The sequence below is a fragment of the Podarcis cretensis genome (genome assembly GCF_951804945.1).
Source record: "Podarcis cretensis genome assembly, chromosome: 4".
Classification (NCBI taxonomy): Eukaryota; Metazoa; Chordata; class Lepidosauria; order Squamata; family Lacertidae; genus Podarcis; species Podarcis cretensis.
Window position 1 is genome coordinate 103,089,135 of NC_137173.1, and position 21,681 is coordinate 103,110,815.

General features: G+C 45.2%; 2 long non-coding RNA genes across 3 annotated transcripts in view; one reads left to right on the forward strand and one right to left on the reverse strand.

The window, feature by feature from the left end:
* Positions 1-9,433, forward strand: part of LOC307214482 — a 29,970-nt gene extending 20,537 nt beyond the window's left edge. Inside the window, exons 3-5 of the long non-coding RNA XR_013838143.1 lie at positions 4,443-4,581; positions 8,767-8,840; positions 9,322-9,433. This is a non-coding gene — a long non-coding RNA (uncharacterized lncRNA). The remainder of the gene's footprint in view (positions 1-4,442; positions 4,582-8,766; positions 8,841-9,321) is intronic.
* LOC307214480 lies at positions 1,810-20,372 on the reverse strand. Of its 2 annotated transcripts, XR_013838141.1 has the most exons (3): positions 20,249-20,372; positions 6,484-6,594; positions 5,259-5,385 (listed from the first exon to the last, which is right to left on the reverse strand). It is a non-coding gene; the product is annotated as an uncharacterized lncRNA (long non-coding RNA). The 2 variants fall into 2 exon arrangements; XR_013838140.1 differs by lacking the exons at positions 5,259-5,385; positions 6,484-6,594 and adding an exon at positions 1,810-2,114 and having other exon boundaries at positions 20,249-20,366.
* Between the last annotated feature and the right edge of the window lie 1,309 nt (positions 20,373-21,681).

Consider the following 21,681-nt stretch of genomic DNA (forward strand, 5'->3'; position numbering starts at 1 on the left):
TTTTCTAAGATGTCTAGATAACATATTTGGTTAATTAACATTCTATATCCTTTTAAATGTGTTTATGGGAGAGGGATTATTCGTCTGTTATGTTTCCATTCTTGTTTTTTATTATGCATTTTGTGTTTTTATCTTGTATTTTTACGCTGTGAGATGCCCTGGCATCAGCGGATGAAGGGAAGCATACAAATTTAATAAATAAAAAAAATAGAAAACAAAGATAGCAAAACCTTTTGTACCTGATGATGTAGGGTTCTTGACAGCAGCTCTTGGACCAAATAATGTTTGGCCTAGTTCACACAGAACGATAAATCTGTGTCTAAATTGCATCAAAGATTCAAAACCCATTTTTAAAGGCAGTGCTGATGGTGTGGAGGGATTGGGACCCTAAATCTTCACCATTGACTCCACTGTTGGACCATCCATTATTCCGACAGGAGGATAAATATGGACAATTTAAAAACGTGAGGAGAAAAGAAGCCTTTTGCAATTTCTAAGCATGAGCTCATGGGGAAACTGGATGATGCCCAGTTAACCTGGTTTCAATCTATTCAGTTGTGCACATTTGCAAGATACTTGGTATCTTCATACTCTTACATCTTTGAGTCTTTAACAAATCAATATATGAAATAAAAGGAGTTGTGTCTTTAATTTATAGCATTCTTCTAGAACAATATACGGGTGATACAGGAGGCCTCTGGACAATATGGGGAAAAGACTTAGGGATCATAATTGCAGATAATAAATGACAATCAGCTTGGCACAATCCATCCCTACGAACCATCTCTGCTCATTGGCAGGAGACTTCTGTTAAAATCACTAGCACTGGACTCCTTCATGTCTAGTCAAAATAAGCACTAGCATCTCTCCCCTATGTTTGAAAGGCTGCAGAGAGTGAGGCTCATATTTCATGCATGGTGGAGTTGCACATTGTTATATTCCTTTTGAGAAAAAGTGTTTCACATTATTTCCAAAATTACGCAGCAATCCCTTCCGCCCAATTTGGCTCTTGCCTTGTTATCCTTAGACTCAAATTTAAACAATTACCTTAAATTCAGAGGTTTAGTTGTTTTTTTATCAGTAGCCTGATGAACAATAGCCCGATACTGGAAACAACCTATAGATATCCCCATTGAAATCTGGATAAATATTTGGAATGTGGCCCTATCAGAACGCCTTGCTCACCACAGAAGGGTAATTAAAGGCACTTCAAAAATAGACACATATTGAACTGATAATGCAGAAATAAACATATTGCTTGTGTACTGTGTACTACATATGAAACTTAAATGTATCACTGGACAAGTTACGGTAGTTGTGTGTTGTTAACGTATTTACATGAAAACCAATAAAAATAATTTGGGGGGAAGAAAGCTCCCTCCAGGGCATGCCAGGGGTTGACTGCTAGCAGAATATGGTAAATTGGGTGTGGGTGGGGCCATCTAGAATCATGAGAATAAATAACAAGAACTATTTAACACCAAAGGTGTACTTGCAAAAGTGTACTTGCCCCCTCCCCATGAATCCCTTGACAATACTGCTGTCTTGCTTTGGCACATGCCTGGAAACTTTACTTTGTGCCAAGTAACAAACTCTTCTGAAAGACAAATGGCTAGGGAGAGTTTAGCTAACCTGTGCTAGGGAGACACTTTCCCACTCTGAACCTGGTTTTGTTCTGCTGAATAGTAGACAGGCTGCTGAAAGTCCCACTTTTTCCAAGTCCAAAGGAGCACATCTGGGTAACTTTCAGATCATTTAGCCTAGGTAGCAGAATGCCCACTCAGAGAGCGGCACAGACTACATCAGAGCTTTCCCCCAAATCCAGTTTTACTGAGAGAGAAAATAAAACGGCAATTGAATATTTAACTGACCTAGAGACGAGATAGTAGGAGAGGGCGAGAAGTGAACTGGGTTTCAGCCATGGAGGTTGTGCAGAGGATTGCTTTGGTTTTGGAGAGAGATAAAAAGGAAAATTTTGCAGTAGGAACAAAAAAGAACTGGCAGGAGGGAGAGTTGCAGGTTGCCTTCCTTCCGCTCTTTCTGAAACAGGGCGGGAGGGAGAAGATCTTTAAAGGAGAACTGGTGTGACTGATGCTTTGTGTCTTTCTTTCCTCCTAAATGGAAAGAAAGGGGGTTATGGAAGTTTAAAAAGAGATCTGTCACATTCTTCTGCATGCTTTAAAAATTAAACACTTAACTAGTCATTCCAGCAATTCTTTCAAGTACAGGCACTATTGTGTGGCCGCTTTCTACCTGTGCTCTTACAAATCTTTTAGAAAGACATTTCTCTGACTTATGCTGTATTATGATTGCAGGTAAAATTTCAAATAAAATGGGAAGACACAGTTTATGAAAGATTGAGAAGGGTTATAAAATTTGATTTTTTTTGGTAAATAATTCATGATGCTCCTTTCACAGCCCTGATAAATTCTTCTCACAGTTCGACTCTTTGGCTATAAATACACTTGGACTGAATACTGTACTGAATAGGCTACTTCTGCCCCTTGGGATGTGATGCCTAGTAGGTTTGTGGTAAAATGTGCACGTTTGTTAAATATATGCACACGCTACTTTCTTGTGAAACCAGGAAAGGAAAAACCAACACTTTACTTTTGTTGAAAAAATTAAGTTTTTCCTTTTTTTCCTTTGAATTGGCCATCTGGTAATTGCAGCCCATTTCCAGACAGCATTGGCCATAAAGTGTGCATTGAGCTATATATGTCATGGGAACCCCTGCCATCAAAAACAGTTCCCTAAGTTCGAATTCTCCCTTTACATAATGCATAGTCAGCAACCTTCATCAGAAGTACTGACTAGCCCATTTTCCAATGTCACACATACCAGTTTGTCTTATCCCCCTGAAATTCATGCAACGATTCCCTAGTACAGATGTTTGTTTTGTACTGCGGGCAGGGCAAGTCAGAGTGCACAAAGTCAGGTGTGGGGTTAGTTGATGTAGCCCTACTCCCTCAAACATGAATACAATGCATGAAGAGTGTTCAGGCCTAGCTTCTATAGAGTTTAATTAAATTATAGTTTGGATTTTAGTATGCTCCTATGGCCAGGAAAATAGGGAGTATACTTAAACATCATGTTTCCTACTCATAAAGCACTTGTGATTTAGCACAAATCCTAGTCGCTGGCCTACAGTGTAAAATCAGCAAATTATAAAAGTGGAAAATGAGAAGAAGAGAAAAGAGGAAAAGAGTGGAGCTGAAAGGTTTGAGGGAAGAATGTGATTCTGTCTAGAGACGTTTAAACACAAGCCTTGTTCAGTCTTTTAGTCTGAATCAAATGAACATTCATGGATATCATGGTGGAAGGATCCAGCCTCAACTATTGTGCATTCATTTATGGGTCCTGTTGCTGCAATGAGAACCCTGCCTTGTAGTGTGTTGGCTCACTTAAGATGCTGAAATTGAATGCATGCTGTTTCTGGACAGAACCTGCTTCTTCTCTCATGCTTACTTATTCTACCTAGATTGCACATTTGAAAAAGGCCTTTGAAAGAAGGAGTGGTATGGATGTTAAGGGTGGAAGCAATGAATTCCAGAAAAAACGCATATTGAGATTGGATGGAAGTATAAAATAGAAGTTAGTTACCCAATGGGACGCGAGTGGCGCTGTGGGTAAAACCTCAGTGCCTAGGACTTGCCAATCGTCAGGTCGGCGGTTCGAATCCCCGCGGCAGGGTGCGCTCCCGTCCTTCGGTCCCAGCGCCTGCCAACCTAGCAGTTCGAAAGCACACCAGTGCAAGTAGATAAATAGGGACCGCTTACTAGTGGAAAAGTAAACGGCGTTTCCGTGTGCTGCGCTGGCTCGCCAGATGCAGCTTGTCACGCTGGCCACGTGACCCGGAAGTGTCTGCGGGCAGCGCTGGCTCCCAGCCTATAGAGTGAGATGAGCGCACAACCCTAGAGTCTGTCAAGACTGGCCCGTACGGGCAGGGGTACCTTTACCTTTACCCAAATAGAATATGTTTGCTTTACATTTACTCTTTGAATCCAACCCAATGTGCAATTAATATCTGGAGGATAATAAGGAAGGTTCTTCTTCTGTAGTGAAATGCTAGCATGTTTAGGTCATAGCTCTCAATGTTTCCCTTTTTTAAAGGGAAATTCCCTTATTCCGAATAGGATTCCTCGAAAGAAAAGGGAAAAGTTGACAGCTATGGTTTAAGTTATTATCATGTTCCAATTAGATTTAGTTAAAATATTTAACAGAAAAAATTAACAGAGAAAATAGCAGATTCAGGAAAAGTTTCCTTCTTCTACTGAAATGGGCTTCACTCCAAAGCAAATATATTCTTCATTTGCCATTCCCCATGGCTTCCCTTTCCGCAGCTCCTGTAGATAGCCGAGCTGCTTTGAGAAGGAAGAACACATCAAGGATTCTTTAAGACTTTCCACTGATCTATTTACCTTTCTGTCTCTTTCCCCAAGCATCATGGGATGAAAGTGACCTGGAAGATAATCATCCATCACCCTATCAAATCACCCTTCAGCACTTTGAACAAAGTATAACTGATCTATTGAGCACAGAGAAAGTGCAGAGCTCAGAGATGAGCACACAAAACACGGGGTAAGGGCAACACGCCCTTCTTTTAAACTGTTTGACAGCATATGAAAATTGGTGCTCTATTTGATGTGCTTTTAGTCTGATTCACAAAACACTTCATCAGCTTACTTTATCCCTACTACTCTAAGTTTTTTTCTTATTTTAAAATCCCAGATTTTGTGTGCAGTGTGTGGTTGGTGGTTGCAGTGATTTGCGAAGAGAGGAAGAGTTGGGAAGAGATGATGAATGTTGGGTTTGCATGTATGCAAAGTTGACCAATGACTTAGAATAAGTGCATTATTATGATAGAGATCGATGGATGCACTCAGTTCAGCGATTGCCAGAGAAGGAGCAGGGAGAGGGATCTGACAGAGCTGCAGTGGAAACCTAGTCACACAAGGGAACGCGTGAATGCAAATTACCTTGTTTTGGATCACATCAGGGGGCAGCAAGCTTTTTCAGCCGTGGGGCGATCCACCGTCCCTCAGACCATGTGGTGGGCCAGGCTATATTTTTTTTTTTGGGGGGGGGAATATGAACGAATTCCTATGCCCCACAAATAACCCAGAGATGCATTTTAAATAAAAGCACACATCTGGCCTTAGGTTGCCTACCCCTGGATCACATGATAGTAGAAAGAGCACAATTTGGGAAACAGTAAAGGTAGAGAACAAAAGGTGAAATGAAATACTCTCAGTTGCCTGTTCTGTGGAAAGGAGGAGGAAAGGAGGTGACTCTCCAGATTTCATTTTGATTTGAAGAATGTGGGGTTCCATGGACTGGATGAAGACTAGGCACAAATTCTTTAGTCTGCCTTAGCTCGCCCACCTGAATATGGTTGATAGTAAGACTCAGAAGGGGAAAAAAGCTTCAGGAAAGAGGCTCAGATGATGATGGGATGGATGAAGGTAGGAAAGCGTTTGTAGGTCACCCTAGGGCCATACATATATTTCAGTGGTTAGTGATTCACAAGATAGGATCGCTTAGAACTCTCATAATATGGTTTAAACATGGGAGGGGGGGAAGCTCCCTTAAAGGAAGAGCATTAAACATGTTCCCTTGAGAGGTCCTGGCTAACTTGAAGAAAAGAAACACAGAGAGGAGACAAAGGGATAAGATATAGTTAAGGCTTACAAGGTTTGTTTCCATGGACTTCCATGAAGTTGAGCAGGCTTGTGTGAGAGACTCTCCTCCTGCAAGAGAGGGGAGTGGTTGTGGTCGGGAGCCGGACTCCGCCTCAAGCAGGGGGCGTTAGCCCCCTGCCTCCCACTCACCTGGCTGGTGCCCACGCCCACCAGCAGGCACCCAACCAGGTGCCTCCGAGGGGGCGTGTACAGCAGCCTTAATACTGCGGCGCCAGCTCCCCCCCCCCAGCCTCACTCTTCATCATCCCGTTGCGAGTCACCCACCCTCCACTCCCTTAGAGCTCAGGGTCTCAGTTTTCTTTGGCCTTGCTATGGACCTTAGGTTGGTCACCCTAGTTGTCCGGGGGGCCTGGTAGGAATTTTTCCATTTGGCATTAGGCTTTTTGGTTTTTTCGCCTACCTCATAGCAATCGTCACAACTTTCGTGGTATTGGTGGGTAGGTTAGGCATTGGAATAATGTGTTGTGGTGTGTTAAAGGGCTAGGTGTGGCCATCGCCTACGCCTTCAATTTTGGGGTATTCTGTTAAAGGAATCCGGCGGTCATGTATTCTGTCCGATGCCTGCTTGGCGGGAGGCCATGGCACGACCCTCGGTGACATCAGGGGAGAGCCTATAGTTGGATTAGCATCAACAGGCTCCACCTACTGGTGAATAAACCCCCCTGTTTTAGACTCACCCCTCTCTGAGGGGGTGGAGTCAGCTGACGTAATCCAATGCCTAAGCCAATACCTTTTCACTTGCTGTAATCAATAAAGTTGTGGCCTTTTCTTGCCCATTTACCTTATATCACGTGTCCTTGTGTTTTCATTCCACTAAGCGGGGATCGGGTCCTCGAACTGCAAGCATATACCATTCTCCTAGAGGAATTCCAAAGGTTGAACTGTGGAGAGTCTGGGATAAAAAAACTAAAACTAAACAGGGAAACCATTTAGAGGACATGTCATTTGAGAGACACCAATTAGAGAGCAGAGCCTCCTAGACAAAAAATATTATTAAATCAAGTACAAACTAGACAAAAGGGACATTCAATGACTACTGGCACTGATACTGAGTCATCAGCAGGTACAACAAAGCAGGTATCCTGTCATGGATTGATTGGGTGGTCACAACAGTTTTCTGAACCAATGAAAACAGTCAGATATCGAGGGTGTCCCTTGAGGAAACAAGTGGTGTTTGCTCCCCAGGGAATGCTAATAGTACATTGATTCAATTATCAGTAGAACTTGTTGGTCAGAATGACATCTTTGATCCTAGCAGAGCTAACCAATGCTGCCTTAGATGTGGCAAATAGTGTCAATGACTATTTAGGTATTAGCAGAGGTATGTCTTTGTTATTTTTAGCAGTATTTAACATCTGAAGTTGGTGCTCATGTCCAAGTCTCATGCATAAGAAGAGTAGTCAACCTGAGTCAACATTTGCTTGCTCTGTTATATTGGCAACTCGTTGTACACAGAGCCGTTAGAGAAACCACCTTATCACATATGCTGTAGATCCGTTATATGCACAGCACTTCCAAAGTCTTCAAAAGCCTGCAAGTTCCAAAGATTGCAAAAGTCCACTCCACAATAACTCAGAGCAGGGCTTTCAGTGTGGCTGCCCCTGTTCCGTGGAATAGCATTCTGGCCAAAATACAACAATTAAATTTATGCATTTATTTATTATCCCCAATAATTATATACCACCTAATGACAAAAGGTGCCTTGGGGGGAAAATTGAAAATTATAAACATAAAATGCAACATGATACTAAAATCTAACACATACCATAATTAAAACCAGCAACAGATAATGATATCAGTACAGCTAATATAAAAAGGAGTAAAAAAAAAAATATTGACCTGGCACCTAAAAAGGTTATCATATCAGTACTAGGCAGACCTTTCTGTGGGTGCCAACGCTGAGAAGGTCCTCTCTCTAGTAGCTGTCCTCATTTGTTTTGTGTTGTCCACATTCTGTCCTGCATTCATACGTGACACAAGAAAGGAAGAAGGGAAGTTCAGAACCACAAACCAACCATAATGAAATTTATTGGACCTTAAATTAAAGGCATTTTTTGTCTCAGGCTTTCCAAACTGGATATATGGATCTTTGTCACATGTATCTATTTGTATGGTTTTAGTTCTGTTTTAAATGTATCAATACCTTTTTTGTATTTTTTAATTTTTCTTTTGCTGTTTTCATTGCACATTGCCTTATGTATAAAGGTAAAGGTAAACTGGACCGTTAGGTCCAGTTGCGACCGACTCTGGGGTTGCGTGCTCATCTCGCTTTATTGGCCGAGGGAGCTGGCGTACAGCTTCCGGGTCATGTGGCCAGCATGATTAAGCCGCTTCTGGCGAACCAGAGCTGCACACGGAAACGCTGTTTACCTTCCTGCTGGAGTGGTACCTATTTATCTACTTGCACTTTGACGTGCTTTCGAACTGCTAGGTTGGCAGGAGCAGGGACCGAGCAACAGCAGCTCACCCCGTCGCGGGGATTCAAACCACCGATCTTCTGATCGGCAAGTCCTAGGCTCTGTGGTTTAACCCACAGTGCCACCCACGTCCCTTGCCTTAATGTATAGAAGGTCATTAATACATTAATATCACTAAATAATAATAGTACTAGTGGTAGGTCTGACTCATGTGCAGACTTCCAGCTCAACCGAGCTACTCAGTAATGCACCTTTTATATGAAAATAATTCTCCACCTATTTTTCTGCTTCAGTTTTGAAGAGTTGGCTCTTCATACCCTATGTTCTAACATTATACTTTGACCGTGAAAGTATAACTAGCCTGTAGCAGAAAAATGCTATAACTCTCTACCTTGAGGGCCTGTTTAAGAGGCTTCAGAGAATTTACATGATTTTCTGTCGACAATAATGTAGCTCAGTGTTACAAGGGTAAAAATAAATTACTGAAGGACTTTGGCATTACACATAATGATCTGCTTTTATAAATTCATTATTGTAGATTGTAATTATGCTCTTGGGTACAAAGGAAGAAGAATCAAAAGAGGAGTGATAGAATTGGTGTACTGTATATCCAAGTTTTCAATTACTATTTATTTGTTTATTCTCAGAGTTAAGGAAAGGAGAGGCGTCATCGTGATGCGGCATGTCAAGATATAAAGACTGCAACTGGCGAAATATAAAGGTAGGTATAATTAGTGCAAAAACAGAGAAATAAATAAACACGCTGGGCAAAAATATTCCTACATTGCAGGGGGTTGGAATAGAGGAACTTTGTAGTCCCTTTATTTAAGATAAATTCCATTCATTTATAGAATTGTTGAAAGCTGTGACTATCTTTCCCCATTGATTTCAATGGGGCCTAAGTTCTAACCAACCCAGAGCCTACAATGGTGGTTTTTGGCTAAGTTTTGTTCCCTTCACTTCTCAATTACTTGGGTATCTGAGGAAAATCCCAGCCATGTTTGGCTTCTTCTGATCTAAGCTATAACCTGCATTAATGTATACACTTATCAGAGCTTGAAAATTCAAACCCATTTTTCTCTCCAACGTAACCGAGTAAACAAAAAACACTAGCATAAGCACTCCCTCTTAAATCTTATTATATCTCCCCAATTGTAGAAGTTTTATATTTAACAGAACATTTGTCATTTCTCTTTTTTCAGCATTTCTGATGTGATTGTTGCCAATTTCATTACAAAACAACATACACATCTTTCCCACTAAATGGAACTAAAAAACTTATTAATTGTCCTTAGTTTCCTCCCCAAATGTATTCATACCAGTAATTGTTTGCTACACCATGGTTTTAAAAGTTTAATGTCATATAATCCTGAAAATAAAATGTTATGGAAGGGTTTGAGAGAGACTGTATGTATGTATTATTATTATTATTATTATTATTATTATTATTACTACTACTACTACTACTACTACGATTACGATTTAGGGAACAATTAACTTTGACTACCAACAGTCTTTGTGCAAGGAAGAAGCTAGTCTTCATATCTCCAAGTACTACAATCATTCAAACTAAAAGGCAATATTGATTTATTTGTCAGGATATAGACAAAAACATATTCTTCAAACTATCTGACAGTTATCAGAATTCAGAAAGAGCAGCGTTAACCTATTTGTCTTTTATATCCTAGGCAGGATGAAGATCTGCTTGCTGAATGCAAGGGCATGTTGACAATGACTAGAACCACTCAATATCCAAACCACTCAGTATCCTGGGGCTGCTGCACTAATCATTCCATATTAGCTTTAAAGGCTATCAGTGGCTACTAACCATCAGTGGTGGAGCTTCATGCTCTGGCACCGGGGGACGGAGAGCAAGCGGGGGCGGAGCTGGCGCGCATCCTGGGGGCGTGGCGCACCGCCCACACTCCTCTTCCTCTGCCAGTGCTAACCATGATACTTATGTTCTGCCTCCACCATTGGAGGCTGTATGCTTCTGAATCCCAGTTGCTGGAAGCCGCAGAAGGAAAGCGTGAGGTAGCACTAAGGTCTGGCTTGCAGACCTGAATTGGGCATCAGCCCAGCCACTGCCAGAACAGGATGCTGGATTAAATGGGCCACTGGCCTGATCCAGCAGAGCTCTTCCTATGTTCTTATATTCTTTTTCATTACAGGGCTGACCCTGAGAATTTACACTAAGGTAAGGAAGCCATTAGCAGATTACAACAATGGCAAGTATTTCTTGCCGAGAGGAAAGTACTCACACATACTCTGTTTCGTTCTACTGTCAGTGAAAATTGACCCGTTTTCATATATTTGTTAAGCAGTAGACAAGCTGCAGCGTAAGTCCATCTTTTGTTTTAGAATAACAATGACAAAGCAGAATACATTTAACAATGGGGAAATAGAAATAAGGGCATAAGAAGAGCCTCCTGGATCAGGACATTGGCATATCTAGTCATGGGATCATAGGACCATGGAGTTGGGAGGTATCTTGAGGCTCATCTAGTCCAGCCCCCTACAGTGCTGAAATCTAAACTCAAGCCTCCAGGACAGAGAGCCATCCAATCTATGCTTAAAAGTCTCCAAGGAAGGATAGCAAAAGCTCCTGAGGGAGTCCATTCCACTGTCAAACAGCTCTTGCTGTCAGAAAGTCCTTCCTGGTATTTACGTAGTCAGAATCTCTTTTCTTGTAACTTGAAGCCATTGGCTCAGGACCTCACAGTGGCGAGCCAGATGCCCCTATCAGCAAGACCTGAAGACAAGAGCATCTCTCCCCTCCTGTGGTTTTCAGCAACTGGTATTCAGAAGCCTTGCAGCCTCCCACTGAGGAGGCAAAGCACAACCTCCGTAGCTAATAGCTATGAGAATTGATAGCCCTCTGCTCCTCCATGAATTTGTCAAATCCTCTTTTTAAGCCATCTAGGTTTGTAGTTACCCCGCCTCCTGTGGAAGCGAGTTCCATCATTTAAATATGAGCTGCATGAATAAGTACTTGGGGGGGGGTACTAGAAAACTCATAATAGAAGTCTATATTTGAGTAAGATTTCTAATTGCATGGAACACCCCATGCACATACAGCAGCAGTGTATATATAGGAAGCCTTCCATATGTTGTGTATTGAGTCAAAGGATTTTATATCTGTATTATTATTGTCTGTATTTGCATTAGGGTAAAGTAACTGCCTTTTGGTTCCAGAGGGTACAGCTACTATTGGTTCATTTAAGCTGCTGTATTTGGATCCTCTGTCTTATTGGTTTCCTCCAAAAGGCAGGACTGTGATTGCCTGATATTGTTCCCTCCAAAATGTATCCTTTCTAGCTAGTTCCCTGTCCCTATAAATGTAGCTCTCCCTTCCTCAGGTCTCAGTCTTGTTGCTTTAATAAAGAAGTGTTACTAGAGAACCGTCTCCAGCATATTATGTCAAGAGAGCTGAAATCACAAACCCCACGTCACAACAACTGGCGACGAAGGTGGGATCCGGAATGCTGAGGAGCGGTTAAACGCAGCCCTGCCTCAGAGTCCGGATTGTAGCTAAGAACAAGACTCACTGGCCAGCTGAGAAGACGACCCTGCCCATAGGACAATGGAGAGTCCAAGGGTATTGGAGCCCTTCCAGCCATCAGAGACCCACACGTGGGAAGACTACGTCGAACGCTTCGAGTTCTTCGCAGTGGCTCAAGGGATCACCGATGCCAGCAAAAGAAGGGCCACATTCCTGAGCTACTGTGGGCCTGAGATCTTCAAGCTGGCCAAGGCATTGCTTGCCCCAGCGAAGCTAAGTGAGACATCTCTCAAAGATATTCTTGCCTGCCTAACAAGCCATTTAGCGCCTACTGAGACCAAGATGGCCCGGCGGATGGAGTTTCATAAGAGGCAGCAGCGTGCTGGGGAGTCTGTATCTGCATTTCTAGCTGAACTGCGGAAGCTCGCTCAGCACTGCGACTTCTAAGATCTGGAAGAGACTCTCCTGGATCGGTTTATCGGTGGTCTGAGCAGCAAGAAAGGCAGAAGACGCATCGTGGCCAAAGAAGAGGTTACCCTTGCTTCACCCTTGAAGGAGGCCACCGCCACGGAGAATTATGAAAGAGAGGAGCTTGATGCCAGTCGCAGGGCCCCTAAGCCACAGATAGAAGTTGCACATGCCATGGACGAGCTAGAGGCTACTCCGAGCCAGAGCCCAGTCCGTGGGGTCGAGTCAGTGCGTCAGGCCTGCACAGTGCACAAAGATCACCAAGGCAGGTGCCCTGGTTGTGGCGGAAACCATGAGCGGAAGAGTTGTCGTTTCCGGGATGCTATGTGCCGGACGTGCGGAAAGACAGGTCACATCGCCAGGGTCTGTAGATCGGCGGCGTTGGGAGCGACAGGAGCACCTAGACTGGAGCATCGCAGATCGCCCACAGCAAACCATGTTCTAAAGGACTGCCACTACATAACGGAGATCAATGGGAGGGTCGTGCAGTTTCCAGCGCAAGGCAAGGCACACGTCAAGGTGAAGATTGAGGGTCAGCTGTGCGACATGGAGGTGGACTCCGGATCTGGATTCACTATCGTGTCGGACCAGACCGCGAGGACATTCTTCCCCAGGGGTAAGTTGCCCCCTCTGGAGCCCTTCCCAGCAACTTTGCAGTCATACTCAGCGGGCCGCATCCATGTCATGGGAATGTGTGCCGTGAGAGTACAGTTCCGGGACAAACAGGCGGTACTCAAACTGGTGATTGCGAAGGGCAGTCGCCCCAGTCTCCTGGGCACTGACTGGTTCCCCGCCCTGGGACTGAGTATATCAGGGCTTAATTCAATCCAAACCTGCCCTGAGATGAGCGAGGCATTATGCAAAGAATTTGCTGGTCTCTTTAATGGAAAACTGGGTTGTTATAAAGGGCCCCCAGTTGACTTTGAATTGGACCCTGGGGTGGCCCCAATCCGACTCAAACCAAGGCGAGTGCCATTTGCACTGCAACCCAAGATCGAAGCAGAGCTGGATAAACTGGTCAAGCAGGGAGTTCTCTCACCCGTGGACTCCGCTAAGTGGGAGACTCCAATCGTCACGCCCCTTAAAGCAAATGGGGAAGTCAGGATCTGTGCTGATTACAAATGTACTATCAATAAGGCACTCAGGGGAAACTCATACCCCATTCCAGTCGTATCACATCTGTTGGCTAAACTGGCTGGGGGCAAGGTGTTCGCCAAAATTGACCTGGCGCAAGCTTACCAACAGCTGCCAGTAACCCCACAGTTAGCGGAAGCACAGACTATTGTCACACATAAAGGGGCGTTCAGAGTTAACAGATTACAATTTGGAGTTTGTGTGGCCCCAGGGATTTTTCAAGGGCTCATGGAACGCCTGTTAAGAGGTCTGCCGGGGGTCTTGCCATTTTTTGATGACGTTTTGATTGCTGGAAAAGACCCACAGGAACTGGTTGCGCGTGTCCGTGCCGTGTTGCTCAAGTTCAAGGAGGTGGGGTTGCAACTAAAAAAGGAAAAATGCAGTTTTGGGGTGCCAACTGTGGAATTCTTGGGGTTTAAAATTGATGCATCAGGCATCCACCCCACAGTTGCTAAGGTTAAGGCCATCATCGAGGCACCACGACCACAGAACAAGACGGAGTTGCAGTCATTCCTGGGACTTATTAACTTTTATCATTCGTTCTTACCCCAGAAAGCTTCAGTAGCTGAACCATTACATAGACTGTTGCAGAAAAAGAATGTGTGGCGATGGGGGCAGGAGCAGCAGAAGGCTTTTGACTCCTTGCGAGGAATGCTGAGTAGCAAGAGCGTCCTTGCTCATTATGATGAATCGAAGCCGCTGGTCCTGGCATGTGATGCCTCTCAATACGGCCTGGGGGCGGTGCTGAGTCATAGGGAACCGGATGGGTCGGAAAAGCCCATCTCTTTCTATTCCCGTACGTTGTCGCCCACGGAGCGCAACTATGCTCAAACTGACAAAGAGGGGCTTGCGATTGTGGCAGGAATCAAAAAGTTCCATGATTATGTGTACGGTCGTCATTTCTCCATTGAAACGGACCACAAACAACTGTTGGGGTTGTTCAACCCCAACAAACAAACGCCACAAATTCTCTCCTGAACGGGTTCCAGTACACCTTGACCCATGTGCCGGGGAAACGGTTGTGCATGTCAGAATTCAGTGCCGGTCAGAGGTATGTGCCTATCTCTCCAGGCACCGGCTGAATTCTTTTGACCTCCCTCCGGCGACTCCCGGTAGGAAAAACACACGAGGTCCGTTCCGGCGATTTTTCTCAGGCTGTGAGAAAAACACACCAACTGCTTCTCTTCCTCCCTGCTCTCCAGCATATCCCCAGGGAGGGGAATCAGACACAGACAGAAATGTATCTACATGTTTTATTCCTGTCTTCAGCAGTCAAACAGTAAAAGAGAAAACATGTCTGCTCTCTTCAACAAACAGAGAGAAACTCCAAACTCCACCCATGTACATCCTGTACAGGTCATATGACACACACACTGAGCTAACATCCGGTGCTCAGTACAGAATGGACTGCCCCTTTGTTTCCATGGCAACAGTCACACACATCCTGTTTGGCTTTCCAGCCACAAGCAGCTGACTTGGCTGCTGGCGCCTTTGCTTGCTGCAGCATTGCTGCTTTAGAATAACATACTCCCCCTAAAGTATCAATGCGTGCTGCGAGCAAAGCGTCATCCAGAGAAGAAAACAAACAGTTGTTATACTTATAACACTCCCCTGTTGTTTCAGTTCCACCCTTGGAACTACCCGCCACTGGTTTTACCAATGTACCTCTCTGGTTGTGTGACTTCCCAGGAATGAGTGCTTCTGCATTACCTTGGTTAGCAACTCTCTGTTGTGCCTTTGTCTCTGACTCAGACACAGCTTCAATTTGACCTTGGTCATTTACAACAGCAACACACGCAATAGCTAGGTTAGCAAACTCTTTTGAATACCTTTTGGGTGGTACACCCTTCGTTGCTCTCTCAGACCTACGTAAGAGGTGCTGCTCTCCCTTGCTTTCTGGTTCAGCCTCTGAACTCTCTGAAGAACCAGTACTAAGCTTAATCAGTGGTTCATCCTCCTCTTCTGAGGGTCTAGTCATTACGTGAGATTTCCTCTCAATGACTGTGACAACTGAGCTGTCTGAGCTATCGCTGTCATCATCAGTACTACTGAACTCAATAAGATCAAACTCATCATCATCAGAATCATCATCATCACCTGTGGGAAATGTGTGAACAATCACTCGCTCCTGTTCAGGAGCACTCTCTAGAAATTTTGTAAGAATCACCTTACCAGATTCAGACAAAACTACTCTGTAGAGACCCTTTTCATAACCCACAAAAATGCCTCTGGCATTCTTTACTCCACCCGGAGCTTCTGTCCTCACATGAGACCCAAAAACCTTGAAATGGGCAACAGAAGGTTTTCTATGGAACAGTTTCTCAAAAGGAGAACATCCCAATTCATTTGAAAACTTTCTCAACCAGGTGTAACAAAATGACATTAGTGACTCAGCCCAGTACTCATGTGGCAGATGTGAACTAAGCAATTGCGCATGCATTCCCTTTTGCAATTCTTTGTTCACCCTAACACAGACACATCTCTTCCAAGCTTCTTCGGAACTAGCAATTTTGTGTCTTATCCCTTTCTTCTTCAGGAACCTCTGGAAATCCTGTAAGAGAAAAATTGGCTTCTCATCTGTGCAAAGACAATCTATGTCAGCATCGTGCATATTTTTAACCTTGTCACAAAACTCTTTAAACCTTTCTAAGGCTTCTTTCGGTCTTTCCAAAAGATAAATCCAGACAAAACCTGTGAAAGAATCAACACATATTAGGTAATACTTTGCATTGCCTCTAGATGGTGCTAAAGGACCAATCACATCAGTATACACCCGCTGAAATGCCCTGTCGACCCTCGAGGTGACCTGCTTGGCGTTCTTCTTGGCTACACCTGCAAAAGTAACCATGTTAGAATCACAAGAATTACATTCCATGTAATCACTTTGATCAAAAGTCAACAAATACAGTCCATCTTTCTCTTTGGCAGAAAGATACAACTCCCCATCTTTGTAGATCTCGCAGTGTTGATCATCATAGGACAGTTTTAGTCCCTTCTTGGCAATCTGCGAAACGCTGAGCAGATTGTACTTCAACTCTGGAACCAAATAAACATTGTTTATAGTCAAGTTCAGACTTTTAAGGTACACAGTCCCAATTCCGGTGGCTTCCAGCTCTTGACCGTTGGCTTGTTGTACAACGAAGCTTTGCTTCTTAAATGACGAAAACAAATCCCTGCGATGGGTCATGTGAACCGTCGCTCCCGTGTCTAAAACGAAGGAATTCCCCACTTGTGGTGTGGCTTTTAGGGACATCAAAGCCTTTGCAGGCTTCGCCTGTGACTTGGCATGACTTCTGCCTGACGCCTCAGACTTCGTGGAGCTTCCCTTGGCTCCTTTGTTCTGACGTGGCTTCCTGCAGTTCCGCTGAAGATGCCCAGTCTGTCCACAATTGTGGCATCGGACAACGTTCAAAGCTACAGCGTCTCCTCCAGTAGCTATAGCAGTGGGGGTGTCAGAACTCCGTTCTTCCCTCCCCCTGTCCTTGACTTCCAGGGCGGCAAGTCTGTCATGTTCACAAAGAACCACGGCAAAGACCCTGTCCGACGTTAGATCTTGCGCTGGGAGGGACCCCAGCTGACTGGCAACCGTTTTGTAAGTCCGATTCAGGCTGTTGATCACCATGAAGCAAAACACTTCCTCCTGCAGACGGAAATTGCGTTCCACCATCTGCTGACGCAGAAATTTCATTTCCGTCAGGTGCGCTTGAACATCTCCATCAGGCGCAAGCCTCAGGTTAGTCAGCTTTTCAAAATACAGCAACGCTGAAGAACCTGCATCTCTCTGATGTGTCCTTCTCAGCGTGTCCCAAACATCTTTCGCGTGCTCTAAATCTTGTATATGAACAAGCTGAGAGTCTGACACGCACAGAATTATAGCAGTTCTGGCCTTCATATCCTGTGACTCCCAAACAGGCGTTGGTGCTGCAGGGATGGGGTTCTCAATCACCCTAAACAGTCTCTGATTCTGCAGCAAAGCCTTCATCTTAATAGACCAAGATGCATAATTGTCACTGGTCAAAAGGGGTGGAGAAGGCAGGCCTTCCCCCTTCTTGGCATCCATTTTGAGTCCTTGCATTGACTCTCAAACACAAGCCTCTAAAATCCAATAGCTGGCTTGTTTACACTCTGTGCACCTGGCAGCAATAACACTGGCCGCTTGGAAAGTCCCTTTCACAGTTCCTTTGTAAGGACCTAGTCAAAACACGAGCTGTTTGTGCCTCTCTGGGCATAGCCTGACTTCCAGCCCTTATCTTGAAACTGGCCTGCGTTGCTAAGCAACCACATTCCTTTCCTTGGACAGGAAAAACCACAGGAATGTTTGGAATGCAGACTCTTCTCTCTCGGAGCTGTTTTTCCCAAACGTTGCTCCCATGAAGCAGAGAGTGAATCAATCTGCATTCACACTCTTAAGCCCGAAAATCTCATACCTGGGCTCCGTAGCTTGGCTTTCTGCTTCTTCTGGTCAGCTTCTAGCTGCAGAGAATCAGCCTCCATCTCAGGCCTCCATGGAGAGGGATGAAAATAGCAGCTCTGCCCCTATTTCTGCAGACTTCCATGGATCAAAGAAACCAGCAGCTCTGCTACCAATGTCAGAATTCAGTGCCGGTCAGAGGTATGTGCCTATCTCTCCAGGCACCGGCTGAATTCTTTTGACCTCCCTCCGGCGACTCCCGGTAGGAAAAACACACGAGGTCCGTTCCGGCGATTTTCCTCAGGCTGTGAGAAAAACACACCAACTGCTTCTCTTCCTCCCTGCTCTCCAGCATATCCCCAGGGAGGGGAATCAGACACAGACAGAAATGTATCTACATGTTTTATTCCTGTCTTCAGCAGTCAAACAGTAAAAGAGAAAACATGTCTGCTCTCTTCAACAAACAGAGAGAAACTCCAAACTCCACCCATGTACATCCTGTACAGGTCATATGACACACACACTGAGCTAACATCCGGTGCTCAGTACAGAATGGACTGCCCCTTTGTTTCCATGGCAACAGTCACACACATCCTGTTTGGCTTTCCAGCCACAAGCAGCTGACTTGGCTGCTGGCGCCTTTGCTTGCTGCAGCATTGCTGCTTTAGAATAACAGTGCCACGCTGATGCGCTGAGTCGATTGCCCCTTCCTGGCGGGAGCAATGAGGATCCTGCTCCAGCGGAGCACATAATGATGCTGGAAACACTTCCGGGGGCTCCTGTAATGGCTACTGATATTGCTGAGAAAACGAGGAAAGATGCTGTTCTCTCCTGTGTGCTCACTTGGGTGGGGAGGGGGTGGCCAGGTGGTCCGCATGAAGACAAATTCAGGCCTTATGCGACAAGGCAGCACGAGTTATCCATGTATAAGGGTTGTCTCCTGTGGGGAGATAGGGTGATCATCCCAGCACCACTGAGAAACAGGGTTCTTGAGACGCTTCACATGGGACACCCGGGAATGGTCAGGATGAAGTCGCTAGCCCGATGTTATGTGTGGTGGCCTGGAATGGACCAGAACATAGAACAATGGGTACGAACATGCAAGGCATGCCAAGAGGTGCGGCCAGAAGTGGCCAGAGCACCAGTTCACTGGTGGGAGCAGTCCAGATCTCCCTGGAGCCGGCTGCACTTAGATTTTGCTGGGCCATTCCAGGGGAAAGTCTTTTTGGTTATCGTCGATGCATATTCCAAATGGTTAGAAGTGGCGATGGTCCCTAGCATGGCATCAGCTGCCGTAATCAAGGTGTTGAGGCAGCTGTTTGCAACCCACGGGTTACCTGAGACCATTGTATCAGATAATGGGGCAGCTTTTGTATCCCAAGAATTCAGGGCATTCTTGGCTGATAACTTCATAAGAGGGGTCACATCCACGCCCTTTCACCCATCCTCCAATGGGCAGGCGGAGCGCATGGTAAGAACAGCCAAAGAATCCATTGCGTGCTTAATGGAGGGTAACTGGTCAGCTCGCATCGCGTGAATGTTATTTTTGCAGCATGTGACACCGTGTACTGCGATGGGCAAGTTGCCAGCTGAGCTGCTCTTGCGTAGAAGATTGGTAACGGTGCTGGATTATGTCCACCCGGATAAAATGCCAAACCGTAATTCAAGAGCAAACCCCCAGGCTGAGACTGACACAACAAGGTATTTCGCCCCTGAAGATCTGGTCTGGGTGAGGAACTATTCACGAGGTTCGCGGTGGGTGGCTGGTGTGGTCACCCGGACTAGTGGACCTGTGTCCTATTATGTGACCTTGGAAAATGGGCAAGTTTGGAAGAGACATATAGATCAGCTGAGGCGCCGGGCGCTCAGCAGGGAGGAGTCTGATAATTCATCCCTGGCTAACGACGCAGAGCTGCAAGACCAGAGTGAAAATGGCCCAGAGGTGCAATTACCAGGGGCTTCAGCAAATGAACCAGGGTCTGCTAGTCCTCAGGATGACGAGGTACAGGTAGGGGACCCGGAGATGTCTGGGACTCCATTTGTTCCTGATGAAACCCCTATAGCAGCCCCCCTACCACAAGTGACACCCAATCCAGAACCGGCAACACCTGTTGTCAGGAGATCAAGTAGAAGTTGTAGGACTCCACAGTACCTGAGAGATTACGTCTGCTGTGCTCACTAGGGGGGGAGGGGTGTTGTGTATTGAGTCAAAGGATTTTATATCTGTATTATTATTGTCAGTATTTGCATTACGGTAAAGTAACTGCCTTTTGGTTCCAGAGGGTACAGCTACTATTGGTTCATTTAAGCTGCTGTATTTGGATCCTCTGTCTTATTGGTTTCCTCCAAAAGGCAGGACTGTGATTGCCTGATATTGTTCCCTCCAAAATGTATCCTTTCTAGCTAGTTCCCTGTCCCTTTAAATGTAGCTCTCCCCTCCTCAGGTCTCTGTCTTGTTGCTTTAATAAAGAAGTGTTACTAGAGAACTGTCTCCAGCATATTATGTCAAGAGAGCTGAAATCACAAACCCCACGTCACAACACCATACACACAGTTGAATGTCACTGATTCACAGCAAAGGCAGCAGTAAAAACTATGCAGGCAAAATACTTACATTTGCAGTATAACTGGCTTCAAGCATGTGCCCAAAGCTGGAGCAAGCGGAGACATGTCTACATCCAATGCTGGTCAAAGGAAGAGGAACAGGAACAGGAACTAGTATGTGCTCCTTCCACTCTAGGAATGGATAGGAAATGACATCACACAGAGCCCTATCTACCAATTGTATTTCTATGGTCTGAGTATCTGCCTGTCAGGGCTGGAGTCAGGTGTTGGTCTGCAACAAAACTATGTCCTCCAAGACCAGTGAAGTTAACTTTTTAGTCAAGGAAAGGCAGCTCTCAGCAATTCTTTCTAGGAGGCCTTGCAGTTGTGAGGACTTAAGGTGCCTGCCTTCCCAGTGCCCACTAGGATTCCTCCTCTCCAGGGTCTTTCCCTCACAGTCTCAGGCTGCGTTTGTACACAACCACCCTCTGCTTTGCTCATTTCATTTTTGATAGGTTCTCAGAGACCAGGAGGGAGGGGAGCTGGTTGCAGCAGGAGGGGGAGACTCCCTGAACTCTTCAGCACCCCTCCTGTCTCCCCTCCCCTCCAACCTCTGCTTATGCCTCAGAGTCTGAACTATGCTCTGCCGCAGCCTCTTCCTGTTCACTAAACCCTGTCACCTCTTCTGACACCTCCTCCCCCCGCTTTGCTCCTTCTCCCTCTGACCACTCATTGTCCTGCCCCCACCAATCCCTTGACTCTGAGCCTTCTTCCCCTGGGGGTTCCCTTGGGGGTTTCTTAGCTGGTGCCTCCCACCATTACTCAGCATTCCTTTAATCAAGCAACTTTGCAAATGCATCAAACAAAGTTAATTTAAAATTAAAATCCTCTCTACTTGAATTATTATAATCCCATTGTATTATAATCCCTTTAATGGATACTGCAGCTGGGCTGTGTGTGCATTTTTGCACTTGGCTCCTGCTGGCAGCTGTTAGGCTGTTGTTGTTTTCACTGCAAAGTAGATCCAACAAGCTTCCACTCACCCAACCCCTGATGTGCAGCACAGAGTTTCTGAAGCAAAATCAGTAATAAGTAGGAGTCCATATTTGTCAGCAAGTTGGCATATTTGATGAACAACAGCTTTAAAGATTGACTGAATCAACAGTAAGGATGAAACCGGCTCTTTAAAGAGTGCTCTTTTAAGATGAGTCAAGCTTACATGGGAAGGCCAAAGCATTGGAGACAGTGGTCAAACCCACTGCTCCCCTGCCCTGCCCCCCGAATCCTGGGAACTAGTTTGTTAAGGATGCTGGGAATTTTAGATGCGTGTGAGGGGCCAACTGCACTTCCCAATATTATTTCAGGAGAGCCATGCACTTTAAAAGTGTGTTGAATATGCTTGCTGTTTCTCTGCTAGCAGCAGCTTCTTTTTTCAACCCACACAGCGGAAGAGCAAGTTTGCTCCTGTCAGTGCCGCTCAGTGGTTTCCTTTTGCAACTGCTC